This window comes from Erithacus rubecula (genome assembly GCF_903797595.1).
Source record: "Erithacus rubecula genome assembly, chromosome: 1".
Classification (NCBI taxonomy): domain Eukaryota; kingdom Metazoa; phylum Chordata; class Aves; order Passeriformes; family Muscicapidae; genus Erithacus; species Erithacus rubecula.
Window position 1 is genome coordinate 7,714,649 of NC_136658.1, and position 8,699 is coordinate 7,723,347.

At 36.1% G+C, this 8,699-nt stretch overlaps 1 long non-coding RNA gene across 1 annotated transcript; it reads right to left on the bottom strand.

Annotated features, from left to right (window-relative positions):
• Positions 1-476: 476 nt before the first annotated feature.
• Positions 477-5,417, bottom strand: LOC306809507. The gene is made up of 3 exons (XR_013776251.1): positions 5,325-5,417; positions 1,262-1,347; positions 477-605 (listed from the first exon to the last, which is right to left on the bottom strand). It is a non-coding gene; the product is annotated as an uncharacterized lncRNA (long non-coding RNA).
• Between the last annotated feature and the right edge of the window lie 3,282 nt (positions 5,418-8,699).

Sequence of the window (8,699 nt, forward strand, 5' to 3'; positions counted from 1 at the left end):
CCCAAAACTGGCATATCCAGCTGTCTGTAAACCTTCTTGCTGTTATCAAATAGCCATTCTCAAGAAAGATAGTGAGTGTATAAGATTATATATTTTTATTGAACCCTGATATTAGCAAGACAGCAGGCTGAATAAGACCATTAATAACTTCTCTGAGCAAAGAATGAGAGGAGTCAGCTCTCATTCAAACTGCTAACACCTCCCAGCTCAAAGGCATCCTGGCCAAGCAGGCGCCTTGTCTTGAGTGCAGCACCTCTGGCAGGGCTGCTATGAGTGACTGACATGTGGGCAAGTCACCAGGATTCCTCAAGCCTCACTCTTCCCACTTGAAAATGGAAAAAAAAAAAAAAATCCTGAAGTCTAAATTCCTGCCTTGAAATTTTTCCACAGCTACCTAGGAAGAAAACAAACAAACAAACAAATAAACAAATGAAATAAAACAGAAAAAACCCCGCAAAAATAAAACACTACAGCATCCCCACAAACAGTTTCTATTCAAAGTTTTAGCATACAACTTGTGACCACAGGCAACTTCCCTCTTCTCTAGTATGTGAGAGCCTTTGATCAGGAAAACACTTGAGTTTATTTCAGGAACCATTCATGCACTAGTAAAAAATAAATCAAAAAATAAGACTCCACACTCCTAAGAAAAGGATTTCAAGCTATACAGATAGAAAAATGCATCTCTATCTTTAAGAAATGCTACAGGAAAAATGTCAAAACCGAAGACAAATTAGGAATCAGATTTCTCCAAATTTCAACCTTATGCACAGGTCAGTGCCTTTTTATCCACACTCCAGAAGATATTATGGAACAAGATCTAGAAAGTGAACCCAAATCAAGGGTACACATTTTATCTAAAAAGCAATATTGAAAAGTTCACCAGTATAAACAGCCTAAAATAACATGTAATGTCCCTATGGTCATTCAGAAAATATTAGACAGCTCTTCAAAAGTTCTACTAGAAAAACATCATTAAAAGCCAGTTTAAAATTTAGCTGGTACAATGCTTTCCCCAAAATTCAATCACTATTTAATTTAATACTCCACTTAGTTTGAATAGAAGCTGAAAAGCAAAGCTACCTATATTAAAAATATCATTTGCTCATTATTCTGATCACTACAGACAGATATTATTGGATAATTTCATCTGCAGCAGTAAAAAGTATCCATTTAATTAAGAAATAAGGAAGAATAAAAAGACTAGAAGAGATAATATACTAGTGAGCAAAAGTAAGTCCAGGAATGAATAAATACTCACCATTTAGAGTTAGAGTGGTGGCAGGTAGAGAGGACTTGGGATCAAACTCTGAAGGACACTGACTTGGGCAGTGTGTACCCCTGTATCTATTCAGATAAAAAGATTAGCTACTGCAGCTGAAATATAAATTAACTTTATAATTAGCAAACAGATAGAAGGTATTGGCACATACAGGATGTAGGCACATATGTCCCATAAAGAAAATAGTCTTGAAAACCTTGGTCAATTTATTAAGTCAAACCTCAACCTTTATTTAAATAACTTAGAAAATGCATTTAATTCTCTACTATGTTGTTTCCTGCATACATAATCAAGTAGACAAAAGGCAAAATTTAGACTAATTCAGGCTGATTTAGAGCAGCTCTGTCTACCCAAAATTCCAACTCTGGCAGCACAGTGAGCAGTGTACTGAAGAAATACTGTTCCACATAAACTAGAATGTCATGTGGGCAAACTTGATAATCCAGAAGAGTTTATAATTTACATCTACAAGGAAGAATTTATTCAAAGCACTAACCACAGAATAGCCATGTTATAATTCTTAAAACTAGATAATATGTTGTTCCCAATAACTATTTCTAATTAAATGCTGCATTTTTTTTATTACAGACATTAGGCAGAGAGGAGAAATATTTCACTGTACCTTTCTACAAGGTAAAGGAAAAAATATTGTTTACATATTTGCCTATATCAAGACAACAACCCAAAAAATCTGATAACATGCTCAAATTTGTATTCTTAATTAATCCTAGTCTTATTCACAAAAGTATTGAGATTTATCATCTCAAACACTTCAAATGATCACAAGTATACGTTGCTAAATCTTCAATAACACATTACTTTCTCATCATCTGTGATCAAAAAAGGCACATTCCAGTCCACATTGCTTTTATTAGATATTAAACAGTCTATTAATATGGACATATTAATAGTAACAATAGGTAACCACATCATCAAAAATTTATAGAAGTTGTTGTATGTGATTATTTGAAGGTCTATTTGTTAATGTGAGGGTTTTTTCATTTGGCTAATTTAGTCTTAGTGCACTCTATTTTCTCAAGTGAGGTAAAAATGAAGGCATTCCCCCATAACTCCCAACAGTGAGTTTGAATGAATTCTCACACATTCTTGAGGTTATGCTGAACTTGCCCTCTTGGTAATTTGTTTTCCTTTCTGGTCAATTATTCATGCATTCTACTTGTACCTTCAACCAGAGTCAAACCTGCTTAGTTAAATAGAATTATTATTTATTGAACTTTTTATGTTTGCTGCTTTACTTAATAAGACGCAAGGTTATGAATTTAGTCCTTACAAGGTGACATAAGCAGAATATAAGTGACCAGATCTGGAACCAGTATAAATTAACTCCACTGAATGAAAACCAGTTTACATTGGCTTCATCAAGGCTCTTAACATGTAAGAAATTTATCTATATCAATATGAACATTTAATTAGTCATAGTATAGTAGTGTGTATATTATCACAAAAAATTAAAATTATTGCTCACTCAAGTTAAAGAAAAATACTATAAACAGAGTTTTGCAGCATTGGAGTTCACCCTATTCCTGATATAGTTGTAATTCCTGCTGGTTAATTGGATGTATAGACTGCTTCCCAAACACATGCATGAGTCATTGTCTGGAACTTGTCCTTCCAAAGAAAATCATCAACACTTGCAGAGAAACCCATCTCTATCAGTGTTTCCTTCCTCAGATTAAAGATAGCCAGCTTGGCAAAAGCTTTGAGCTCCTGTCAGAAGGTTTGACAGGCTAAATAGAGCCACAAACTGAGTGCCAAAACAAAAATGGATTGGAAGACTACAGCAACCTCACTAACAATAGTGAGACCAGAGACCAATCATATATCCTAGAGATAGAGAAACAACATTTAAAACAGGTAATTAGAGGTAAAGTTATAAACAATAAAAGTCCCTTTAAAAAAAATCCTTCTAACTCTTAATCCATTATTCCAGGAAAAAAGGAACATATCTTCCAGTTTTGAACTCAAAGTAGAAGAATTTATAGGGTTACCCAAAGAGGTTCTACTGCAGTTGTTAGGAAGGTTTGAAGGCAAATAAAGCACCACACTAGCAGCAGGGGTTATTGCAAGTGGCCTAAAATACATGGAAAACCACAGAATTCTCTTTCCTGGTGGATACCTGTCCTTAACTGCTTGCTCTGCACATTAATGTCCTTGTGATCACATGAAGGCAAACCCTTAAAAAACTCATCTTCCCACCTATTTAGCAGCTATAGCAAATCCATTTTCTTTAATTAGTTCTTATTTTTACTGCTATTTTTTCCCCTACTAGCAATTAGAGGGGGGAGCTTCCTCTTTCTGCTGCAAAATACTATCAGCAGCAATATCTGTAGCTATCTCCAGGAAAATTAGAGTTGATGTCCATCTTGATTTTCTTCAAATGTTTGGTGTTCCTCCAGATGTCCTGATGTGTGCTTGCACTTACAATATAAAAAATTGTAATTTTGCATAGAGAAATGAATTATCAAAATGCATACTTATAGCCCTTTTGGTCCTTATTCTCCGACTCTGTTCTCTGCACTTCAGTTTTAGTGATCATGCCCTCATGAAAGAACTTACCTTACTGTAAACAAAACACCCACAACCCTTTATTTTCATCATTAAGACATTAATCTTCTTGAGATTGAGGGACTCTAATTGCAAACTCACTCTTAAACACTGGTTTATGCACTTCAGCCAATATGCAATCACACAACTTCACCTCCATCCCTGCTGCTGCCTGAGAGGCAGATTCCCACTCAAGATTCATAGAAAAAGATACTTTATCAGGAAAAGAAAATGGGCTTCCAGGTAAATAAGCTCTTCAGGTTTAAAATAGAGGAAATTTCAAAGCTGCATGCAAATTACAAAGGATTAATTAAGTTTAACTGTATATATTAGTCATTCCATCTGTAAGATGCTTTCTGACGAGAGAGCAAAAATTGCTGTACAATAGAAAAAGGTTGTTATCTTTCAGAGGGAAAATCCATACTGACCACAACCATCAAATAGCAATTAAAGCAGTAAACAATAGAAAGGAGATAGTAATCATGAAATGGAAAGAATACATCAATGAGTCTGACAGACAGGCTCTGAGATTATTCACTAAATAAATTTTTAAAAGTGTTATATCTCTATCCCTGCTGTGTACCAGTGGTCTGTACTCAAATGCCATTCTAAATACATTAAAAAACCCTGAGGAAACTGAGGAATTGTGATTCTCTTTTAGGATTATTGTCCCTTCTAAATTATGAGATCCAGCAGGAAATAGTCAAGTGTTTTCCCAGACTAATTTCTATCTCCAACAATCTTTCCAACCAGATGAAAAATAATTCAACATACATACTGTGAACAATAATTATTACTTGTTGATACCCTTACTATCAAAGTAGCAGTAGCAGTTGTTCTAATCAGTCATCATAAATTAATTTTTAAGAATACAGATTAAAAAATATAAGTAATATGAGACACCCCTTTAAACTGAGAACTGTTGTGAGACCACTTAGCTACCTAAAAAGATTTTTAACTTGACTAGAGTAGCATTCTTGGAAAATACCTCTTATTGACAATTACTCTTCACAGAAATATATCGTTTGAAAACTTAGAGCCTGTGCTAGAAGAATTCTCAATTTTAAAAGATATTTCCCAGAAACTCCTACATTTCAAACACCCTTTTTATCATTAAACTCCTTGAATACATTACACGCATCAAATGTGACCTGCTCACACCAAGGGAAAAAAAACATAAATCTTGACAGATGTCACTCACAGTGGAAAAAATTATGCCATACCCATCCACACCCCTTCCAAATTGCAGGTACAGCAGCCACAGCACCAACAGTGCCCCTCAGTTTGTATGGAACAACAGCCTCAGAGTGACCTTGCAAAGACAGGGGATGAAGGGCACAGACATCCAGGGCAGGGCATTTATCAGCTCTGACTCCCTTCTCCTCCCCACCAGGGAGGCTCCCCAAAAGCCTAGGAAAGATGAGCTAATTCAGGTGTAAACTAGAAACTGGAATCCATAACATTAGAGGACACTCACAATTAGGAACTCCACAGAAGCACTGCCTTTATGGAACAGTGCAATTTCCCTCCGTTAACCAACAGCATCCCAACAGATGATAGGAGATAGTGATTTATTCTTTCTAAGTCGGGAAAAAAAAAGGCAAAGACATACCTAACATCTCCTTATATAGATGCAAATTATCTATTATCCCATGGTCTAAGTAACACAGCTAATTAAGTTAGAATAATTGTTTTCAACTGGTATTTGGTTTTAATGATTGCTGTTTTTCTTTCAGACAGGAGGATCACATATCCCAACAAGTTGCAGATTTCCTTCCAGACTACACTGGTTGATCTAGATGCTACTTCCAGCCAAAATCTTGTAGAGCATAGCAGCTACTGTAGTAGTGCTGCTGCAACCAAATGTTACATAAATTTCAGAAACCTAATTGACCTGAGGATGTTAAAGTCCAAACACACAGCAGTAAAAGAGGCATCACTGAAAGCAATTCTAAACCAAAAGGGAAATGGAAGTAAATATAAACTGTGAGTCATAGCTACTGTGCTAGTGTGCTAACAGACTTGGAAGAAGCAGATGGAAATGGATGAGATGGGAAAAGAGAGAGCAAAACTAATTTCTTAAAGTAGAAAAGACACATCAGCTAAAAGTAAACTGTATAAGAGAAAAGGTCTATCAGAAGTCAGGGGGGGAAAAGATAGGAAGAAATAGGAGTGAATTAAAAGATAAAACTAGAGGACACAAACAAAAGGCCATGTAAAGAAGATTTATTTCACTATTCTCCTACATTTTGTTGCATCTCTGGTACAAAATTAAAATGAAAGCTATTACTTTAACTGAAGAAAATTATTAAGTTTTTCTCTTAGGCCAGAAAGATTTAAAGCCCTGGGATTTAACAAAAGAAAATTCTGTCTGGTTCCTGAAATCATGCAGGTCCCCTCAAAAAATCCTCACCAGCAATGCTACTTTTGCTAAGATTACTTTCTCTGTTGCTGTCTTTGCCCCTTTTCTAACCATTACATACACTGGTAATCTTGTCAGTACCAGTTCTGCAGTATCACAAGAAAATTCTCAGGACAGTCAATTTCTAAGCAGAACAGATCCAGCCTAAATGATGACAGTCATACACTCCCCTCACTCAGACCACTACACCCATTAAGATCTCATTAGTCAGCCAATTGCCTCATCCTACTTAAGATATTAAAGAAATGAGGGGATCATAAAATCCTCATCACTGTGCACTTGGATCAGTCTATCTTTGCAATAGTATAGTTCACACCCTCACATGAATAACAGCTCAAACTTCACTGTGCCTCTTGAGGAGAACTCCATTAAACCAAGGTCATTTTGGTAAAAAATTATAGTTTTGGGGTCCATCTAATTGGGTTATATAATATTTCTGGATCTTTCAGGTAACTGTCAGTATCCATGGAAACAAAAACATGGAACAGAAGGACAAGGGCAAAATGTCTCCAAACCCCAGCAATCCACCTTTATGAATAAATAATCATAGAACAGGCTCAGGACAAATCCCCCTGTATTGCTGACATTGAGAAGTCTTAAATAACTCATCTAAAGCCCCCATAACTCAAAACTTACAAATTTAGTGGGGTTTTTGTTGTTGTTTTTTGTGGTTTTTGGGGGAGGGGGTGTTTTTCTTTTAAATCTCCTTTCCTTCTTCTCTTGTTTCTTCCTTATTTCAGGAAAATTTTAAGCTATAAAGTCAAAACTGTGAATCTCAAGCAAAGATCACCCTGTATCTTGTAACTTGAGCACTGATTTGTTTTTGATAAAGGTGTATATACCTAAAAACTTGCACTCTAATAAAGCAATGACATGCTGGAAAAGGCTGAGTTTTATATATTTCAAAAAGCATCACTGATGAAAATTAATTCTCTGCCTGTGTTTTAGGCAGAGCAGAAATTCACCCACTTTACCAGCCTGACCTTCACATTAATCTACTCCAGATGCTTCAGAGGAAGGAAAAGGGATTCCTAACACACACAGAGGATTAATAGCACAGTGAAAAAGGCAAAGTAGAGGCAGGATGAAAGAAATAAACAGCAAGATGAATCACATTGAGAGAAAAAAAAAATGAAAGAGAAAAATAAAAATGGAGAGGCAGCTTTTAAAAGCCAAGATAAGTACACTGAGATCCCTACCTTTTTTAGAACTAAAAGGTCCCTTCTGGGAGCTTCTTTATACCTCTCTACAAGTACTTCAGAAAGCCAATTTAGCATAAAAATAGACACTGCAACCAAAACAATGAAATGTTAAGATTGCTTTTCATGTAGACTAAAACTAAAAATGAACTCTTGTTAATGTTCTAAAATCATTGGAAAGCATTCAATTTTTATCTAAGAAATCCATTCAGATTAAAATAGAGAAAGAGAGAGCCATAGTTATCTGATAGAAACCTTCTATAACTACCCTAATAGAAAAACTCTAGTCACCCAAAACCAAGCAATGTGGGGAGCCGTTTTAGTCAACAGGGATGTTAAACAAATATCAGATTTTTAGATCCCTAGTAACAGTGAGATATTTTTTGTCTGTTAGCCTTGATTTTGGTTTTTTTTTTTTTTTTTTTTTTTTTTTTTTTTACAAGCAACACGGTCAATATCACAATAACTCTTCAGGATAAAAATATTTAAAGAACTGATCTTTAACAGTCTGAAAGTGTCACTAATATGTGATGGCTCAGTAGCAAAGGGCATTAACACCTTCCAAAAGTGCCAGCAGCTGCTTCAGAGCATTCTGATCACCTGCTGTTCTGCAGGGCAAGAGGTTCCTCAGAACAGAAATAAACCCAGCTTGCCCATAGAATGTGAAGAAACATTCACCTTTCAGGAAGATCATGCACATCACAAATTTTTCCAGGTTTCAGCCTAAAAAAAACCCAAAAAACCCCACACAGAACAACAAAACAAAACCAAAACAGCAACCAACCCAACTGCATATTCCTAACTTCAGAAAAAAATAGCTCAAAGTTTAAGGCATATTCAGTTTTCTACTGGGTTGGTGTTAATTTTCTCCCTGGTAGCTGGTGCAATGCTGAGTTTTGGATTCAGTGTGAGAATAATATTGAAAACACTGATGGTTTGGTTGGTGCTGAGCAGTGCTTGCCCTAAGTGAAGAACTGTTCAGTGTCTCTGCCTGTGAGGAGGGATACAAGGATTTGGGAGGGAGCATGGCCAGGACAGCTGGTCTGAACTGGCCAGAGGGATATTCCATACCAGGGAACATCATGTCCAGTGCACAAATTGGGGAGAATTAGCTGTGAGGGGCTAATCCCTGCTCAAGGACAGGCTGGGCATCAGTCAGTCAGTGGTGAGCAGGTGTACTGTGCACCACTTGTCATTATTGCACTTTATCTCTCTCCTTTTTATTGCCATT